The 16,514-nt window shown below is 39.0% G+C and overlaps 1 protein-coding gene and 1 pseudogene across 1 annotated transcript in view; one reads left to right on the top strand and one right to left on the bottom strand.

Moving 5' to 3' along the window:
- The window catches only part of SGTB (small glutamine rich tetratricopeptide repeat co-chaperone beta), a 44,649-nt gene that overhangs the window by 12,451 nt on the left and 15,684 nt on the right, over positions 1-16,514 (bottom strand). The gene's annotated exons all lie outside the window — the stretch shown is intronic.
- On the top strand, positions 13,611-14,349 carry LOC138094587 (small ribosomal subunit protein eS6 pseudogene; annotated as a pseudogene).

Raw genomic sequence — 16,514 nt, 5'->3', positions numbered from 1 at the left:
CTGCCCATTTGCTCCAAAGTTCATAATACTTATATTCACTGAAGGTTTTTTAAAAGTTCTGACTGTATCTGTAGTTCTCTGTTTTACTCCTGATTTCTTTCTCCCACAAAGAAAGCTTTAATCTCACAAAATCTTTTTTTCTTGCCCATCTTCCTCCCTGCCCCACCCCTCCCCCAATCTTTGTCTCTGCTATTCATACACTGAAAGAACCAACTCTGGTATTTTTTGCAGATTGTCTCTGTTTTTAAATTTTTCTTCCATTACCTTTGGTTTGGGGCTTCCCTGGTGTCTCAGATGGTAAAGAATCTGCCTACAATGCAGGAGACCTGGGTTTGATTCCCGTATTGGGAAGATCCCCTGGAGAAGGGAATAGCAACCCACTCCAGTATTCTTGCCTGGAGAATTCCATGGACAGAGGAACCTAGTGGGCTACAGTCCATGGGGTCACAGAGTCAGACACGACTGAGTGACTAAACACACACATAGTGTGAGAAAATGGTTCAGTTTCATGCTTTTGCATGTGGGTATCCAGTTTTCCCAATACAATTTGTTAAAGAGGCTGTCTTTTCTCCATTGTGTATTCTTACTTTCTCTGTTGTAGATTAATTGACCATGTAAGTGTGGGCTCACTCCTGGGCTCTTTTCTGTTTCATTGATTTGCGTCTGGTTTTGTGCCAGCACCATACTGTTTTAATTACTTTCACTTTGTAGAATAGTTTGAAAACAGGCAGCATGATGCCTCCAGATTTGTTCTTTTTTCTCAAGAATGATTTGGCTATTTGGGGTCTTTTGTGTTTCCATACAAATTTTAGAATTATTTGTTCTAGTTCTGTAGAAATTGTCATTGTTATTTTAATAGGAATTGTACTGAATCTGTAGATTGCCTTGAGTAGAATGATCATTTTAAGAGTATTAATTCTTCTAATCCATGAGCACTGTGTATCTTTCCATCTGTTAGTGTCATCTTCAATTTCCTTCACCAGTGTCTTATAGTTTTCTGAGTATAGGTCTTTTATCTCCTTAGTCAGAAATATTCCTAAGTATTTTATTTGTTTTTTGCATGCTAAGTCACTTCAGTTGTGTCTGACTCTTTGAGACCCTGTGAACTGTATCCTATTAGGCTCCTCTGTCTGTGGGATTCTCATTGGGGAAATATGGGGGGAAGCACCCCATATTTTTAATTATAAAATAATTAAAAGAGTAATAGAGGGACTTCCCTGGGAGTCAAGTGGCTAAGACTTTTGCACTCAGGCAAAAATACTGGAGTAGGTTGTTATTCCTTTCTCCAGGGGATCTTCTTGACCCAGGGATTGAACCTGGGTCTCCTGCATTGCAGGTGGCTTCTTTATTTTTCTTTCTATGCAACTGTAAATGGGATTGTTTTCTTAATTTCTCTTTTTGTTACTCTGTCTGTAGTGTATAGAAATGCAACCGATTTCTATATATTAATTTTGTATTCTGCAACTTTAATGAATTCATTTATTAGTTACAGTAGATTTTCATGGTATCTTGAGGGTTTTTTATATACAATATCATGTCATCTGTAAACAGTAACAGTGTTACTTGTTATTTTCCAATTCAGATTCCCATTATTTCTTTTTCTTGTCTGATTGCTCTGGCTAGGACTTCCAAAATCATGTTGAATAAAAGCGGTAAGATAAACAAGTCTTTGTCTTGTTCCTGATTTTAGAAGAAATGCTTTCAGCTTTTCACCAGTGAAGATGATGCTGGCTATGGGTTTGCCACAGATGGCCTTAATTATGTTGAGTTATGTTTCCTCTATACCCACTTTGTTGAAAGCTTTTATCACAAATGGATGTTGAATTTTGTCAAAAGCTCTTTCTGCATCTACTGAGATGGCCATATGATTTTTATTCTTCAATTTGCTGAGTTTATCTTCAGTGGTGTATCATATTGACTGATTTGCAAATATTTAACCATCCTTGATGCATTGGGATAAATCCCACTTGATTGTGATATACAATTCTTTTAATGTATTGCTGAATTCAAACAGCTAATATTTTGCTGAGAATTTTTGCATCTATGTTCATCAGTGGTGTGCTGTGCTGTGCTTAATATCATCAATGAGACTGGCCTATAATTGTCTTTTTCTGTAGCGTCTTTGTCTGGTTTTGCTATCAGGGCAATGTTGGCCTCATAAAATAAGTTCAGAAGTATTTCTTCCTCTTCAAATTTTTGAGGATAGGTGTCAACTCTTCTTTAAATATTTTATACAATTCACCTGAAAAGTCACCTGGTCCTGGGCTTTTGTTTGTTGGGAGGTGTTTTGTTGTTGTTTTTAATTACTGATTCAATTCCATTGCTACTAACTGGTCTGTTCATATTTTCTACTTCTACCTAGTTCAGTCTTGAGAGGCTCTTCAAGATCATTCAAGTGGATCTAACCCAGCTCCCTTCAAACCACTGCCTCTGCACTGGGACTTGGAGACTGTTAGATTTTACCTGCACCCATTAAAAGTAGACCCTCTCTTTCCTAGAGTGCTCCAGCTCTCCAGAACGTAATCCCTGCTAGTTTTCAAAACCAGACTTTCTGGTGACTCATCTTGCTTGTGCAGGACCTCTGGGCTGAGGAGCCCAAGGTGGGACTTGGACCCCTCACTCCTTGGGGAGGACCTCTGCAATTACAGTATCTTTCCTGCTTGTGGGTCACTGACCTAGGATTGTAGGTCCTCCCTATATCACATTTCCTCCCCTCCTTCTTTGTATCTTTATATCTTTTCTGCTAATCTTCATGTCATCCTCTTATATATTCACTGTTAGTACTTCTAATTTTCATATGCCACTGGGAGGAGGTGAATTCAGAGTCTTTGTACTCAGCTATCTTGAGGAAGCACCCTATATTTTTAATTATAAAAGAGTAATGGAGGGACTTCCCTGGTAGTCAAGTGGCTAAGACTCTGCACTTCCAATGCAGGGGACCCACGTTTGACCCCTGGTCAAGGAACTAGATCCCACATGCCACAACTAAGACCTGGCATAGTCAAAATTTAAAAAAAAAAAAGAGTAATAGAAAGGCATGGTAGTCACCACTTTAAGATATCAAACTCAGAATTAGTATCAACAGGACTGTTTGAAATTATGGGCCTCCTAATATAATGTAATAAATGGTATACATAATTATTTATGTAGGCTTGATGTCAAAATGTGACCTAAATTTAATCATGAGGAAGCAATCACACATTCCGAGAACATGGCACATTCTGTAAGATCACTGGCTTAACTCTTTGAAAAAAATCTGTCATGAAACATAATCAAAAAAGACAGGGATACTTTCCAGATTAAAACAGACTGAAGTGACATTAAAAAAAAAAACAATGCATGATTCTTGATTGGATTCTGAATCAAAAACATAGCTATAGATGGTATTTGGGGAACAAATGAAGAAATTTCAATATTAATGCTAATATTCTTACATGTGAATGACATGATAGTTATACAGAGTATATCTTATTCTTAGGAGATACAACTGAACAATTTAGGATCAGCAAGAAACTTCTGTGTGTGTACATACACCGATAGAGAAAAAAAGACAGAGAGGAAGGAAATACGGCAAAACATTAGCTACTGTTGTCTCTAGGGTAGACACATGCAGATGTTCATTAACTAGAAGTAAGTTTAAATTGGTTTACATTCATTTACCTAAATTAATAAATATTAAAAAATACCATATATAATAAATATTATTTATGGATATATATATATGCAATATGCTGCCATGTGACTGTCTCACCATTAGAAGTCTTCAAATAGAGGCAATTCTGCCTTCTAAAATTCACTGAATCAATTCAACTCAAAAATTTTGTTGAATACCTACAATATGTTAACACAGCTCAAAATCAAATATACAGAAATGGAGAGGATATATCTTTGCACTCTAAACATTCCCTCTCTAATAGGGAAATAGATATGTAAATAAATAAACAATATGGTAAGTGCAACAATGGAAATGCCAAAAGAAGAGGTAACATAGAGTAAGGTATGGTTAACCCTATGCAGAGCTGTCTAACAGAACTTTCTGTAATAGACAAGTTCTTTCTGTCTAATAGAACTTTCTGTAATAGACAAGTGCTGCCCAATACAGAAGTCCCTAGCCACATATGACTAAAGAACATTTGAACATGTTAGTGCGATTAAGAAACTGTATATTTTATTTTACTAATTGTAATTAATTTATATTTGAATGGCCAGATGTGGCTAGGAGCTACCATATTGGACAGCACCACTCCATAGGCCATGGCAGAGAAGGGGAGGTTGAGGAGAGAAGAAATTGAGAAAAGTCTTCCCAAAATATGCAACATCTAACAGGGTCTGGAAGGATGACTAGCATTTGACCAATTACATAAGGCAGGAAATATCCTATGAGAGGAAGGAGCACATAAAATCATGCAGAGATATCCCAACATAGCATTTTTAGGAAGTCAGTAAATTTCACATTACATGTGCATAGAGAATAAAGAAGAAGGATGGGGTAAGAAAAGTTAGGATAATAAAAGAAAAGAGAGAGCCTATACTATAAAAGACCTGAAGCGTCATTCAGAGAAGCTCAAACTTGATCATGTTGGTAATTTGGAACTAGTGAACACAAAGCAAGAGTTGGATGATTAATTCCATAGTTTAGAACAATCCTTTTGGCAGAAGACTGGAGTAGAGAATGGAAATGGGAAGCCAACTGCAGTTACTAGTGTACTAGTTTAGCAAAAGTTAAGAATTTAGCGAAGTTAAGAATTTGGCAAATGAAGGAAGGAGCGAATGAGCTACTTGGGAGGTGTATGAAAAGAAAACAAAGAGGAAGATTCCCTGATACTTACCTTCAGATACTGGTAACAGGGAATAAAGCACAGAGAATCAGACCCAGAAAGAAAGAATGGGCAGAAAGAAAGAGTGTGACTGTATTTCAATCCTGATAGCTTGAGCTTTAGATCACAAACTGCAAGCTGAGATGAAAGATTTGTGCAGTTCACAATAGAAAGAGGACAGGCGTCTGAATCTGCAACTAGGAAAGGAAACAGAAATCAGGCTATATTTGAATCTTCTGTGAGATGCAGCCAAACACATCAGTGTCTGAACTAAATAACAATGTGGTCTGCTCTCTCTGGACCTGCTGTCTGATTATCAGAGCATAACTAAAGAAACTCCAGCAGAACAAAGCAGCTGGCGTCATCATGTTTTCAGACACGCTCACTTTCATTACCTTGTTAGAGCAAGAGCATGAATATAACTTGTGCTCTTTTATAGGAAAAAATAGGCAGAAAAAAATTTACAGATGGCTGGATGGCATCACCGACTCGATGGATGCAAGTCTGAGTGAACTCCGGGAGATGGTGATGGACAGGGAGGCCTGGCGTGCTGCGATTCATGGGGTCGCAAAGAGTCGGACACAACTGAGCGACTGAACTGAACTGAACATTTCACATACTGTATATTATATATATATATATGTTATAGCAAAAACCTATTCTTACAGCTAGGAATTACACTGGTTTTGAAAGAAACAAATATTGAAAGCCTATAACTATATATATGTATGTGTGTGTATATATTTACTCCTTAAAACTACTCTATGAAATGGTTAGTATTACCTCTATTTTTACAAGTGAGGATATTGAGGCTCAAAACGGTTTAGTAAGGCTACCCAAGGTCACACAGCTAGTTAGTGGCTTAACTGAGATTCAACTCCAAGTTCAACAAACCATCAAATCCACCTTCAACTCAAATTCCCATCAAGTGAGAGGCCTTCCAGATAAATTTTCTCCATCATGCTCCTTCTCCTTCCTGATATTTTTAATTCCAAGTCCCAGGGAACCTAATGACTACATGCTGCTTATGGAGGTGGAAGAAAACAAAACGTATAACAAAACGTATAATATGGTCTCCGTTTCCGTCTTTCTGGGAGCTCATGCTGCCTCTAAGCATTCCCTGGTACAACCTGATGCTTTCTAATTTTCCTGTTAAACTATGCTCTCCAACATAAAATACATTCCCCTCTCCTGTTTACCCTTGTTCTACCTGTCCATCAAATCTACCTTCAACTCAAATTCCCATCATGTGAGAGGCCTTGCCGATAATTTTTTTTTCCATCATGCTCCTTCTCTTTTCCAATACTTTAATTTCATTTATTGCTTCAGTCATTCAACCAGGTATCCATCCCCAAAACATGACACAACTCTGGGTAAGGTAATGTACTTAGCCATGAGGCTGTACAAACAAAAAGACCTGTAAGAATACAGATGGCCCCTGATTTACCATGGTTTACAATTTTTGACTTTACAGTGGGGCAAAAGCAATACCCATACAGTAGAAACCATACTTCAAATTTTGAATTTTGATCCTTTCCTGGGCTAGTGATATGTGATATGAAACTCTGTTGTAACCCTGGGCAGTGACAGTGAGCTTCAGCTCCCAGTCAACCCTGTGGTCATGAGGGTAAACAGCTGATAAACTTACAACCATTCTGTACCCGTGCAATCATTCTACTTATCACTTGCAGTACAGTAGTCAATAAATTACACAAGACACTCAATACTTTTACTATAAAATAGGCTTTGTCTTAGATGAGTCTACCCAACTGTGAGATTGATATCAGTATTCTGAGCATGTTTAAGGTAGGCCAGGCTAAAATGGGTCACTAAATTAGGAGTATTGAATGCATCTTCAACTTAAGACATTTCCAAGTTTATTGGGATGTAACATCACAAGTTGAGAAAGATCTGTACTCTTTAGGGATGGAAAACAGAAAACTAGCCAGTTTCATATGAAATACCATTTCATATTATAAAGTACTTGGAAATGTTATAGACCTGTAAATCATTTGCTGTTTTATGTATAAAAGTGTTAATCTGTCTGGTCACTACAACGTCACTGGAAATTCCTTATATTTCTTCTGCGTCTTCCATGCATCCGACAAAAACTGGCTAAACTCTGGTGAGGTACAGTGCTGAGTACTATAGGGAATACAAATAGATACAAGATACAATATCTGCCCCTCAGCTGAAGTAAACAAGTATGCATATAACTGGGGCTTCCCTGGTGGCTCAGTGGTAAAGAATCCGCCTGCAATGCAGGAGACAGAGGAGATGCTAGTTCGATCCCTGGGTTGGGAAAATCTCCTGGAGGAGGGCATGGAAACCCACGCCAGTGTTCTTGCCTGGAGAATCCCATGGACAGAGGGGCCCTGTGGGCTATAGTCCATAGGATTGCAAACAGTCGGACACAACTGAAGCGACTAAACATGCATCAGTTCAGTTCAGTTCAGTTCAGTCGCTCAGTCGTGTCCAACTCTTTGCGACTCCATGAATCGCAGCACGCCAGGCCTCCCTGTCCATCACCAACTCCCGGAGTTCACTCAGACTCACGTCCATCGAGTCAGTGATGCCATCCAGTCATCTCATCCTCGGTCGTCCCCTTCTCCTCCTGCCCCCAATCCCTCCCAGCATCGGAGTCTTTTCCAATGAGTCAACTCTTCGCATGAGGTGGCCAAAGTACTAGAGCTTCAGCTTTAGCATCATTCCTTCCAAAGAAATCCCAGGGTTGATCTCCTTCAGAATGGACTGGTTGGATCTCCTTGCAGTCCAAGGGACTCTCAACAGTCTTCTCCAGCACCACAGTTCAAACACATCAATTCTTCGGCGCTCAGCCTTCTTCACAGTCCAACTCTCACATCCATACATGACCACAGGAAAAACCATAGCCTTGACTAGACGGACCTTAGTCGGCAAAGTAATGTCTCTGCTTTTGAATATACTATCTAGGTTGGTCATAACTTTTCTTCCAAGGAGTAAGCGTCTTTTAATTTCATGGCTGCAGTCACCATCTGCAGTGATTTTGGAGCCCAAAAAAATAAAGTCTGACACTGTTTCTACTGTTTCTCCATCTATTTCCCATGAAGTGATGGGACCAGATGCCATGATCTTCATTTTCTGAATGTTGAGCTTTAAGCCAACTTTTTCACTCTCCTCTATCACTTTCATGCATATAATTACAAGGCAGAACATACATCACGGTAAGTGCTAGGAATATAGACAAAAAAAGTAAAACAAAATCATAAGTTTTCAAGAAAGGACTCATGTTTTCCTGGTATCCGAGCTGAGCCTTAAGCATCATTAGAATCCTGCTGCGGCTAAGTTGCTTCAGCTGTGTCCAACTCTTTGTGAACCCAGAGACAGCAGCCCACCAAGCTCCCCCATCCCTGAGATTCTCCAAGCAAGAACACTGGAGTGGGTTGCCATTTCCTTCTCCAATGCATGAAAGTGAAAAGTGAAAGCGAAGTCACTCAGTTGTGTCCGACCCTCAGTGACCCCATGGACTGCTGCAGCCTACCAGGCGCCTCAGTCCATGGGATTTTCCAGGCAAGAGTACTGGAGTGGGGTGCCATTGCCTTCTCTGCATTAGAATCCTAAAAGGCCCCAAATAGACAATTAGGTCTAGAAAACAAAGACATGCTTAAGAAATATACCAAATGATTGTTTTCTAACATAAAAAAATCACTTTTATTAAAAAGTAAACTTCGGTTCATCTAGCAAGTTTAACATGTAAACAATATTTTGATTAGTAATAAACTGTGAAAATGCATATCAGAAGATTTAGATCTGCTATTCTGAGCTCCCAACTTCTGGCCGTCAGCTGGCCGAGAAAAACGGCAAGGAGTGGTTGGCAAGACTACAGGCTACTGAGATATTTATAGCCACCAGAGTCTAAAAAAATCCCAACGCTTTCATATTTGTAATAAAAATACAAATAAAGCTTTCTAATTATTTAATATTAAATTTCATATGCTATTACTGAACTTCTCAAGGAAGAAGATACTACTCAAATGCAAAAAAGGAGCATAATTATTCATCTCAATTTAACAATAATTAAATGAAATGCAAGATGGGAATTGAAAAGAATTTCTCCTATTACAGAACTAGTGAACATACAACTATTAAGAAATGGTAATCTCATTAAAAATAAATGATTTATTTTGCCTCCAATTTATCATATTTATGGTTAAGAGTATATGCCTTACTGAGCTCTATAAATAATCTATTTTCTGTTAACACTTATATCTGGTCATAACATTCTATGACAGTATTAAATGTATTTATTTGAAGATTTCATATGCTAAATGAAAACCTGTCCAGTCATCTGATTACAAAAAATAAAATTCAAATAAAGCAGAGTTAATTTTTTGTGGAGAGAGAAAATGTAGGCTTTCAGTATGGCCAGATGAAATTCCTTATGGATCCAACTCTCCCAAAGGTAACTATAAATGCTAGACAATAAAAAACAACAACAACAATTAAAGGTGGCCCAGGTGCCTATGAGTAGGAAAATGCCTAGACAAACTGTGATGCATTCAAAGAACCAATACTCAGTAGTGAAAAAGCAAGAACCACGCAACAATGGAGCTGAATGCCAAAACCATTATGTTGATCAAAAAAGGTCTCATACACAAGGGCATGTATGGTATGATTCCTTTTTGATGAGATTCTACCAGAGACAAATATTGTCTATGGAAAAACAATCGTTTTCTCCAGTGAGTGTTTTAGGCACCTGACTCTGAAAGCCAGGTGGAGCTTCCCGGGCTGGTGGTAATTTTCACTATCGTGACGGGGTGTTGAGTTATATAGGTGGATGCATTTGTCAATACTCAGTGAACATACAGTTAAGATTTGTGCTTTTTATTGCATGTAAATTTTACCCCAAAAGAAAAGAATGTAAAATACTGAACTCTACTAATGATATGCATACTAAAATATTTAAGGGGAAAGTATACCAATAGCTGCAGTTTACCTTGAAATGCATCAAAAATAAGAGAGGCACAAATAGATGAATAAATGGGATACAGCAAGTAAACTAAAATATTACTGGCAAAATCTCAGTGTGGACATATGGATATTCACTGTAAATTTTCAATTTCATATATTTTCACTAAAAATTTTTGCGATCCCCCCAAAATGGAAAAAAACCCACTAGATTAATTCAGAACAAGTCCTATAAGACTAACATCATTTCTTTTCTATTTTAACAGGATTACTACCAGACTGGTCACTCAGAGAAAAATAACTGACAAGATATTTGGATCCTGATAAATTTAGGTCTCTCTTCATATTCCAATTAAAGCAAACCCCCAGATTACATAAACAATAATGATAATAGCTATTGCTGTGTACAACACTCTTTACTAGACACCATTCTAGCACTTCATATGTACTAACTATTTAATCTCTACAACAATATGATAAGAAAATTACTATTATCCACAATTTTACCAATGGGGAAGCTAAGATGTTGGGGTAATTTGCTCAAGGTCACATCCACGTAAGTGGAAGAGCCAGAAGGTAGAATTCAAAGATTGTGGGTTAGAACCCCTGTTCCTAACTACCTCCCCACAGCCGCTCCCCTAGCTGGCTCTGTAACTCATACCATGTAATATATGGTGCTCTTCTCAAGTTTGTGGGTGACATGAAGCTAGGACCAAAAGCAAATGCATTACAAATTATCCCAAACGATTAAGGAACCTATAAATAGAAGACTAGAACGAGATAAAATTCTATAGGGATAAAATATAAGATCCTGTATTTGAGTCCAAACAACCAACTTTACCTCCTGAGACAACACTGGTGCACAGCAGGTGTTGGGCAAGAACCTGTCAAATGAATATACAACTGAGTGGCAGGATAGAATGTATGAAAAAGGAGGACAGGATTCAATAAGCCAAAAGCAAAATATAAATTTAATAAAGAATGCTACAAAACACGAATATATAGTGTTTTATTGAGGTAGATTAAATGAGACCCCTGGAAGACTGTTCTGCTCAAGCCAATGCCAGATATGTTAACTTCCGGGAAGTACAGAGTAATAGCTACAGGTAAATTGGAAAAGTTTAGAGCAAAAGTGCAAGCTTTAAAGCTGAACTATGTAAGGTAAAATTGAAGAAGCTGTGAACATTTGATGTGGAGAAAAGAACTCAAATGAGGATAGTAACAAAGTTCAAAAATGTAAGAGTACTGTCATGAAAAAGAAGAATCAGTTATTCTGTAACTGCCATTAGAATAAAAATAAAGTCAACTGAGAGAAGCTACAGGGAAAACAAAATCAGCATCAACAAGGAAGAATTTCCTAACAGAAATAACCACAAAAGAAAAGGTGGGGGAGAACAGACATCTCAGAAGAGTATGAATATGATTAAAAAAAAAAAAAAGCTCAATGAAAGATTGGACCAAATTAACAAAAAGATTGCATTTAAGTCCAATACTTAAACAATAAAAGGTAATTTTTATAAATCTCAGTCATGAAAAGCTTCAGATTGATTCAAATGGTTATACCAGCAACCAAAATAGACTTGGCATGATAAAATTTAAATGTAAAGGAAAAATAAGAAACTAGACATTATCTGCCAAGTCTGTAAACAGAGCTGTCAGCCTAAAAACACTGTAATAAAATTCAAAAGAAAAGAAAAACAAATATGTTTCCAGTGGTCATGTATGGATGTGAGAGTTGGACTATAAAGAAAGCTAAGTGCCGAAGAATTGATGCTTTTGAACTGTGGTGTTGGAGAAGACTCTTGAAAGTCCCCTGGATTGCAAGGAGATCCAGATAGTCCATCCTAAAGCAGATCAGTCCTGGGTGTTCATTGGAAGGACTGATGTTCAAGCTGAAACTCCAATACTTTGGCTACCTGATGCGAAGAGCTGACTCACTGGAAAAGACCCTGATGCTGGGAAGGATTGGGAGCAGTAGGAGAAGGGGACGAGAGAGGATGATGTGGCTGGATGGTATCACCGACTCGATGGACATGGGTTTGGGATGGACACGGTCTGGGAGTTGTGATGTACAGGGAGGCCTGGCATGCAGTGATTCATGGGGTCGCGAAGAGTCGGACACGACTGAGCAACTGAACTGAACTATATAAATAATTAAAACTTTTACATGTGAAAAACATTAAAAGGCAAACAATAAGCTGTGCAATTAGGATAAAGAGGTTTTAGCCTTAATACACAGCTATAGTGTCCAATACGGCAGCCAGAAGCCACAATGTTGTTGTTGCTGTTGTTTAGTCACTAGGCCATGTCCAACTCTGCAATCCCATGGACTACGGACTTTCACTATTTTCCAGAATTTGCTCAAATTCATGAGCATTGGTGATGCTCTCTAACCATCTGCTGCCTACTACTCCTTTTGCCTCCAATCTTACCCTGCCTCAAGGTCTTGTCCAATGAGTTGCCTCTTCACATCAGATGGCCAAAGTACTGGAGCTTCAGCTTCAGCATCAGTCCTTCCATTGACTGTTCAGGGTTGATTTCCTTTAGGATTGAATGGTTTGATCTTGTTGCTGTCCAAGGAACTCCCGAGTCTTCTCCAGCACCACAACTGGAAAGCATCAATTCTTTGGTGTTAGCATTCTTTATACTCCAATTCTCACATCTGTACATGACTACTGGAAAAACCAGTAGCTGCTTTGATTATTGGACCTTTGTTGGCAAAGTGATGTCTCTGCTTTTTAATACACTGACTAGGTTTGTCATAGCTTTTCTTCCAAGGAGCAAGTATCCTTTAATTTCATGGCTGCAATCACTGTCTGCAGTGATTTTGGAGCCCAAGAAAATAAAATTTGCCACTGTTTTCACTTTTTCCCCATCTATTTACCATGAAGTGATGGGAACAGATGTGCCATGATCTTAATTTTTTGAATGTTGAGTTTTAAGTCAGCTTTTAAACACTCCTCTTTTACCCTCATCAAGAGACTCTCATCAAGAGAGTTCCTCTCTGCTTTCTGCCATTAGAGTGGTGTCATCTGCATATCTGAGGTTATTGATATTTCTCCCAGCAATCTTGATCCCAGCCTGTAATTCATGCAGACTGGCTTTTCTCATGATGTACTCTGCATATAAGTTAAATAAGCAGGGTGACAATATACAGCCTTGATGTACTCATTTCCCAATTTTGAACCAGTCTGTGTTTCATGTCCAGTTCTAACTGCTGCTTCTTCACCTGCATACGGGTGTCTCAGGAGACAAGTAAGGTGGTCTGGTATTTCCATCCCTTAAAGAATTTTCCACAGTTTGTTGTGATTCATGCAAAAGCTTTAGCATATGAATGAAGCAGATGTTTTTCTGGAATTCCCTTGCTTTTTCTATGTTCCAACTGATGTTGGCAATTTGATCTCTGGTTCCTCTGCCTTTTCTAAATCCAGTTTGTATATCTGGAAGCTCTTGGTTAACATACTGCTGAAGCCTAGCTTATAGGATTTTGAGCATAACCTTGCTAGCATGTGAAATAAGTGCAGCTGTACAGCAGTTTGCACATTCTTTGGCATTTCCCTTCTTTGGGACTGGAATGAAAACTGACCTTTTCCAGTCCTGTGGCCACTGCTGAGTTTTCCATATTTGCTGGTATTCTGAGTGCAACACTTTCACAGCATCATCTTTTAGGATTCGAAATAGCTCAACTGGAATTCCATCACCTCTACTAACTTTGTTCATAGTAATGCTTGACTTCACATTTCAGGATGTCTGGCTCTAGGTGAGTGACCACAACATCCTGGTTATCTGGGTCATTAAGAACTTTTTAGCTCTTTTTTTCATGGCGCCTCTGTCAGCTGCTTCAGAATGAAGCTAAACATCTCTTTCCCAGCCACTGGCTGCCAGAAGCTCAATGAAGTAGACGATGAACGAAAACTTCGTACCTTCTACGAGAAGCGTATGGCCACAGAAGTTGCTGCTGACGCTCTGGGTGAAGAATGGAAGGGTTATGCGGGGTGGGAATGATAAGCAGGGTTTCCCCATGAAGCAGGGTGTCTTGACCCATGGCCGAGTTCGCCTGCTACTGAGTAAGGGGCATTCCTATTACAGACCAAGGAGGACTGGAGAGAGAAAGTGCAAATCTGTACGGGGTTGCATTGTAGATGCCAGTCTGAGTGTTCTCAATTTGGTCATCGTGAAAAAAGGGGAGAAGGATATTCCTGGACTCATTGACACTACAGTGCCTCGTTGCCTGGGTCCCAAAAGAGCTAGCAGAATCCGTAAACTTTTCAATCTCTCTAAAGAAGATGATGTCCGCCAATATGTTGTGCAAAAGCCCCTAAACAAAGACGGTAAGAAACCTAGGATTAAAGTACCCAAGATTCAGCGTCTCGTGACTCCACAAGTTCTGCAACACAAATGCTGGCATGCTGCGCTGAAGAAAGAGCGTACTAAGAAAAATAAAGAAGAGGCTGCAGAATATGCTAAACTTTTGGCCGAGAGAATGAAGGAGGCCAAAGGAAAACGGCAGGAACAGATTGCCAAGAGATGGAGGCTGTCCTCTCTGAGAGCTTCTACTTCTAAGTCTGAGTCCAGTCAAAAATGAGATGTTCTAAGAGTAACAAACAAACGAGATCAGACATCAGGAAAAAAAAATAATAATAACTTTTTAGTATAGTTCTTCTGTGTATCCTTGCCACCCCTTCTTAATATCTTTGCTTCTGTTAGGTCCTTCCCATTTCTGTCCTTTATTGTGCCCATCTTTGCATGAAATGTTCCCTTGATATCTCCAATTTTCTTGAAGAGATCTCTAGTCCTTCTCATTCTATTGCTTTCCTCTATTTCTTTGCACTGTTAACTTAAGAAGGCTTTCTTATCTCTCCATGCTGTTCTCTGGAACTCTGCTTTCACTTGGGTATGTCTTTCCCTTTCTCCTTTGCCTTTCACTTCTTTTTTCAGCTATTTGTACGGCCTCCTCAGACAGCCACTTTGCCTTCTTGCATTTCTTCTTCTTATGGATGGTTTTGGTCACTCCCTCCTGTACAATGTTATGAACCTCCGTTCATAGTTCTTTAGGCACTCTATCAGATATAATCCCTTGAATCTATTTGTCACCTCCACTGTATAATCATAAGGGATTTGATTTAGGTCATACCTGAAAGGCCCAGTGGTTTTTCCTACTATCTTCAATTTAAGTCTGAATTTTGCAACAAGGAGCTCATGAACTGAGCCACAGCCAGCTCCAGGTCTTGTTTTGGCTGACTGTATAGAGCTTCTCCATCTTTGGCTACAAATATAATCAATCTGATTTGGGTATTGACCATTTGATATCGACCATGTGTAGAGCTGTCTCTCGTGTTTTTGGAAGAGGGTATTTGCTATGACCAGTGTGTTCTCTTGGCAAAATTTCTGTTAGCCTTTGCCCTGCTTTGTTTTGTACTCCAAGGCCAAAGTTGCCTATTACTCCAGGTATCTCTTGACTTCTTACATTTGCACCCCAGCCCCCTATGATGAAAGGACATCTTTTTTTTTTTGGTGTTACTTCTAGAAGGTCTTGTCAGTCTTCACAGAACTGTTCAACTTCAGCTTCTTCAGCATTAGTGGTTGGGTCATAGACTCGGATTACTTTGATGTTGAATGGTTTGCTTTGGAAATGAACCATGATCATTCTGTTGTTTTGGAGATTGCACCCAAGTATTGCATTTTGGACTCTTTTGTTGACTGTCAGGGCTACTCCATTTCTTCTAAACGATTCTTGCCCACAGTAGTAGATATAATGGTCATCTGAATTAAATTCAGGGTTCAAATCTGGTTCTCCTGCATTGCAGGCAGATTCTTTTACCATCTGAACCACCAGGGAAGCCCAGACAACATAACGCAAACTACCAGTCACATATGCCTATTTAAATTTAAATTAATTTAAACTCATCTTAAATTCAGTTCAGTTCAGTTCAATTGCTCAGTTGTGTCCAACTCTTGGTCTCAAATTAATTAACCATTAAAATGTTAGTTTCTCCATTGCACTAGCCACATTCCCAGTGCTCAACAGCTACTGTAATTAGTGGCTACGCTCCTGGACAATGCAGATACATAACATTTCCATCACTGCAGAAAGTTCCATTGGAATTTTAATATCTAAAAGAAAATAATTTAGTGCAGGGAATTCATTGCATAGCTAATAGAAGAGCTGAGATACCTAACAGGGTGTTGTGCAGGAATCCAGAGATTAGCAACAGCAGGAAGCCACTACCATCACTAAGACTGAACAGAGTACACAGCCCAAAACCCAATGTCACCTGGCACAAGCTGGGACCATAGCAGACATCTTAGGTGGGCTCAGGAGACAAGGAAGAGAAGCAGCCTCTGCTAGATGAAGCCCCTGATGGAAAAAGAGGGGACTTCTTTTTCCCTTCTCCCTTCCTTCTGCTCTCCATTTCCTGCCAGTACCTTGCATGACTGAACACAGAGGTGTGAAAGGAGCCTAGGAAATGCAGACCATAGTGGTCAAACCCTCGTGAAAAAGGAAAGAGCAGAGAAGGAAAGAATCAAATCTGAGGTCAAACAGCCTGAGGCCTGCCACAGATACAAATAGATAATTTAGGGGTGGGGAAACCCACAAATGGCCAACATCTGAAAAATGTCCAGCCTCACCAGTAATAAAATGTAAAACAAGAGTAATATTAAATTAGTAATAATAAATACTAATTCAAATACACAGTGCTGATAAGGGTGTGGTAAAAACAGACACATTCATATATCCTAGGGGAGGAA

Source organism: Capricornis sumatraensis, chromosome 18 (genome assembly GCF_032405125.1).
Source record: "Capricornis sumatraensis isolate serow.1 chromosome 18, serow.2, whole genome shotgun sequence".
In the NCBI taxonomy this organism is placed as follows: Eukaryota; Metazoa; Chordata; class Mammalia; order Artiodactyla; family Bovidae; genus Capricornis; species Capricornis sumatraensis.
This window is presented reverse-complemented; position numbering and strand designations above follow the sequence as displayed.